The sequence below is a fragment of the Triticum aestivum genome, chromosome 1A (assembly GCF_018294505.1).
Source record: "Triticum aestivum cultivar Chinese Spring chromosome 1A, IWGSC CS RefSeq v2.1, whole genome shotgun sequence".
In the NCBI taxonomy this organism is placed as follows: domain Eukaryota; kingdom Viridiplantae; phylum Streptophyta; class Magnoliopsida; order Poales; family Poaceae; genus Triticum; species Triticum aestivum.
In genome coordinates this window covers 408,820,166-408,825,625 of record NC_057794.1, presented here as the reverse complement: position 1 = coordinate 408,825,625, position 5,460 = coordinate 408,820,166, and positions in this window count along the sequence as shown.

Genomic DNA, 5,460 nt, shown 5'->3' with positions numbered 1-5,460 from the left:
GTGCAGCTTCGGACAAGAGGAAGAGGCGGCGAGGAACGTGCCAAGGGCACTGTGGCCGCGTGACTGAAACTGACGAACTGAAGATGACACTGAAAACTGAATTTACTGAACTTTGAACAGTAACAGTGCCCACAAGGTGTTCGGCCGAATGAAAAAGGCCTCTGGTGATTTTTCCTTGAGCTGATTTTTGGTGGAGTGGCTTCTCCTTGCTCAAGTAGGCTGCATGATTTTTGGTGGAATTTTTGGAGCAGTGTGGATATGAATTTCACCAAATTTGGCAAATCTGGTCCAAACTTGCAGAGACTGTATTTTGAAAAATTTGAAAAGAGGAGGAGTGGATCAAGATGGTTCTGGGTTGTGGGTTCAAAGGACAATCCAGGAGAATTGGTTTGAGGTCAAAACTCAAATGAAAAAGTGTACTTGCTTTGAAAATCCCTCAGGCTCCAAATAATTTTCAGAATTGAATTGAGGGGAAAAATAATTAGAGAAAAATCCAAAACTTGTTTGGATTAGTTGGGACAGAGAACTTAGGTTGATCACAAGGTGTAGGGGAGGTTTTGGAGGGGTTTTACCACATGGGCAAAAATGCCAAGTCATGGTGATTCCAAGATATGAAAATCCCAAATTTCATGGAGTTTCTTTTTAAAAGAAAGAGATTAAACTCCCAAAATAATTTTGAGAGAGAACCAACAGAGAAGAAGTTTCAAAAGGTCAAACACCAAAGTTTGAAAGAAATAATATCTTTGCCAAGGCAAAAGGAGGTTTTTACTGAAAAAGAAATTTTTTAAAAGAAAGGTCTCTCCTCAAAACCACAAAGTTTTTGCTGAAAACCCAAGTAAAAATTTTGGAGTGTCACAACACCTACCCCCTTAGGAAAAATCTCGTCCCCGAGATTTCAGCTGATCCTTAAATAAGTGTGGATGCTCTGTCCGAAGAAAATCCTCGCTTTCCCAAGTTCCTTCACTGTTGGTGTGATTGCTCCACTGGACTTTGAAAAACTTGATGGTTTTCTGTCGGGTCCTCCTTTCAGACTCCTCTAATATTCTTATGGGATGTTCTCGATAAGTGAGGTCTGGCTGTATGTCAATGTTCTCATGAGATACTTGTTTCTCTGGGTTGCTTACGCACTTCCTTAATTGAGAGACGTGGAACACGTCGTGAATGTCGGACAAGTCTTCGGGTAAGTCTAGCTGGTAGGCTACAGTGCCTCTTCGTGCCACTATGCAAAATGGTCCAATGAATCTTGGTGCTAATTCAGAGGCTGGTGCAGTGTAGTGAGTGTTTTTAGACATCCAGTCCAGCACCCATGAATTCATATCTTCAGCATCTCCGGTGATGTGCAGCGTTGCATAGAATTGATGAATCAGTTCTTCATTCCAATCGTAGATGTCAGAGCAAAAGTTGAGCAGTCCAGCGTCGTGAAGAACACTGAGGACTGGTGCGAAGCATGACAAAGATTCCATATCCACGTGAGGAATATGCTCATGGTAGAAGATTTTTTCCTTGTTGAACAGCACTGAGGAATGGAAATTTTCTTGATTGGCAGTCCGGAAACGCCTCTTCCTAATGCGAGCAGAGTCATATGGGTTGTAATCTTCAAAGAATACGTGTTCGCCGAAGAAATCATCAGCCTTGAACTTTTGCTTGCGTGAGAAAGGATCCTTTGGCTTCAGTAGAGGAGTGTCAGTGAGTTGGATCACGGCCTCAGGAATCTCAATCGTAGGTTCTTCAGGCTGAAGAATTTCTGGTTCCTCCTCAGTGGCGGTCTACGTCGTTGGTTGTTCAGCAGCAGCAGTTTCTTCAGCGCTAGTGGTTGGAATTTCCTCATGAACAGATGCAGTGGGATGAGTTTCTTCAGAGCCCGTGTGAACAGTTTGTGTGGGGGACTGAGGAATTTGCTGTAGAGGGGTGAACATTGGAGAGTTTGGATGCTGACTTTCCCAGAATTCATCACTGATTACGGGTGTGGAGCAGCCAATGTCCACATCTTCATCTTCCATTTCCTCAACGCCAGCCTCTTCGGCTGTGAACTGAGGCATAGGCGAGGAGATGATAGGTGTTGAAGGGATCGCATCCACTTCAATTTCTTCATCCAACGGTTCAGACGAAGCAACAGAAGGAGTTTCTTCATCAGATCCGTTGGGGATCACATATTCTTCATCAAAAGGAACAAGGTCCTTTGATGGCCTGGTTGAGATGGGAACATCATCAATCGGATTTGCAAATGAACTTGTCATAGGCTTCATTTTCTTCAGAGCTAAAGAATCTGAAGCAGCTGATGATTTCCTTTTCTTCACTGCAGCACGCTCTACAGCCTTGGTCTTCTTCACATCTGATGCAGATGGAAGGATTGGAGTTGAAGTTGGTGCAGGTGCAGCTGAGGAATCTGGTTGATTTTCTTCAGGCACAACTGATGCAGTTACCCTGAGTTCTTCAATTTCTTCAGGCACACCACTAGTGGGTGCCCTAGCAATTTCTTCAGCGGCTGGAATTTAGTCATCAGCCCTGGAACTCACATTATCTTCAGCAGCCTGATTGTCATCAGTGGTGCTGGCATTTTCTTTAGTAGGCTGAGCAGATGCTTCAGCCTGAGGAATTTCCTATTGCGTTGGGGCTGCACCATTGGAAGTGAAGTTATCCACAAGTCTTACAAAACGAACCTTGGCTCCAAGCCAATCAGCGCGATATGCTTCAAAGTCATCACTGAGTTTCTTAATCTCAGTCTGAATAGTGACAAGTTCTTTAGTTGTCATAGAGACAACGTTTTTCTTCAGATAACGCTCTTTCTTGTACTGATCTGCCTGGTCTTCTCAAGTTTCCACTTTTCTTCTTGAATGAAGTGGGTCAGCATGTGACTCTGGCCAGGAGTCAGCTTGAATTCGGGCAAGGGAGTGTTGGGGTCCTTGTGTCAATCATCAATGTAGTCGAGGATCAGCTTGGGATCCAAAAGCAGTGGCACCTCTGATCCTTTGGCTCTAGCGGCCCTGACTTGCCTGTCTCTGATGATTTCTGCAAATTCATCATCGTCAGCTTCATCCTCATCAGACGGCACTTGGAAAGCGACTTGCTTCTTTTGAGGACTTGGGCGAGGACCTCGTCCAGCAGTTGCCTTTGTCTTCAGCAGTGAGGGGCCAGCTGAGGAACTTGGTGCAGCTGAGGAACTAGCTGAGACACCTGAGGCAATGGAGATGCCGGCAGTCCTTTGGCACGAGGCGAGATGCACAGGTGCTGAGGATTTGGTCAGAACAGCTGAAGGCTTTGGCGGAGGAGCTGAGGACTTTGGAGGAACAGGAGCAGCATGAGGAATTGGCCATGAGGGCTTTGATGATTCTGGTCTTGAGGGCATTGCTGAGGAACTTGGCCTGCGTGTAGGCTTCTTAGACATAGCCTTCTTTGGCTTGATAGCAGAGGCCTCAGCAGAGGCAGCAGCAGCGGTAGAGTCTTCATTGAATTTCCTCACTGCTTCTCTGGCTTGCTTAGCCAACTTGGTTTGGCGCTTGGCCCATTCATCAGGATAGTCCTCACTGCTCTTGAGGCTGGTGGGATCTGCTATTTGGCCAGGTGCCAATGGAGCTCTTGGGCATGGAGGATTGAGTGCGAATTTCTTCATGTACTTAGGAGTGACATATCTGTACTCCCTCCATTCTCTTGCCCATCTCCTCTCTATCCCCTGTTTGCGCACTTTGCGCTCATTCTTGGATTCCTCAGTCGGTGTGCAGTACCCAGCATATATGTTATCAGGGATCTCAAACGTTGTATTTACCTCAGGCCTCTTTACTCCCTTCTATGGCCTTTTACCATCAGCCATTTTCTTCAGTTAAGGAATTTGAACAATCGAATTCTCTGAAGAAGTATGCAACTTTTCTTCGAGGAATGCTGCAAATGAGTTAAGTTGATGAGAACCTAGTGATTCAGCAGCTGACATGTGTACCTGTGAATAGAGTATAGTTGCGAGGAATTTGGAGAGGTCATATGCGTTCTCAGAAGGTTTCTCAAAAAGAACAAGTTTGAGGAATTTGGCCAGATGAGTCTTGAAGATTTTCACTAAGCGTTCTTTGTCTTAGGTTCCAGAGTTGTATAGATCGAAGATCCACACAATTGAGGAATCTTGAAGAAAAATGATGCTTAGAGAAATGAATCAAGAACAGATGACTTGTAAGGTGTTCAGTGTGTGAAGATATGAAGAAAAACACTTTTGAAGATTTGTAGATAATCATTCGAATCAACGAGGGTAGTAAAAGTAACTTTTAATTACCCTGGATAAAGAACACGACGAACTAGAGTGAGGAGATGTGAAGTTCGTCTGTGCAGATCTTCCATGCCCTAACTTGGCGGAGGAATACGGCTACGGCGGCGGCGGAGTGAAGATGTCCGCGGTCCGCGCGAGTACGTTGGCGACGAGGTCGAGGCAGTGAAGCTCTTCCTCACCGGCGGTGATGAATTAGCGGTGGCGCTAGGGTTTGAGAAGCTCGAGCTGGAGAGAGAGGTCGAGCGGAGTAAAAGAAATGAGGAAGGGAAGGAGGGGTATTTATAGCCACGGTGAAAAACTGCTCGCCCGAAGAAATTCGATGAACGTGCCCCTGACCCTTCTCATTCGCATGACATGTGTCACCCACGTAGTGATAGGTGGAGATCGTGTTAGATCGTGGGTGAGTGGATAAGTGTATCGTGGGATGCGGAACGGTTTGAGCGGCAAAGCCGAAAACTTAGATAAGATAGGTTTTAAAGTTCCGTTCACAATTTCTTCAGCTGACAAGGACACAGTGAAGATTTTGAACGAGTTTCAAATAGAACGCACATGAAGAATTTGTGAATAGATTGGGTTGACTATAGCATAGTGGGGAAGGGTCCGATCACATTCACTTAGCAGAAAACCAACTTGAAGAAATAGGAATAACTGATGTTGTAGAGGACATAAACTCATATATATATATATAGCCAATGAAGAAAAATGACGGAACCAGTGAAGACTATGCAAAGTTGAAGAATATGAATAATTTGAGGAATTCCAACTTTTGGTGGTGGCGTGACCCACCGTATAAGAATGATGATTTCAGACACCGCGTACAATTATCGTAGGGTTCTGAGAATCAAATTCCTCATTAATTTCTTCACACTAAGAGTGTTATTCTTCATTGATTGAGGAAAAACGTTTCTTCATGTGTTGCACATCTAAGTCATCAATTTTGCATAAGTGTTAGGATGAGTGTCCTTTTCAAAGAACATTCGAAGATTCTAGGATATTTAGCTCACACCGCAACTTGCTAAATCTCTTCTCATCCAAGGGCTTTGTGAAGATATTGGCTAGGTGTTCTTCAGTCTTCACATGCTCAATAGAAATGTCGCCCTTCAACACATGATCACGAAGAAAATGATGACGAATCTGAATGTGCTTTGTCTTCGAGTGCTGAACTGGGTTGTGAGCAATCTTGATGGCACTCTCATTGTCACAGAGGAGAG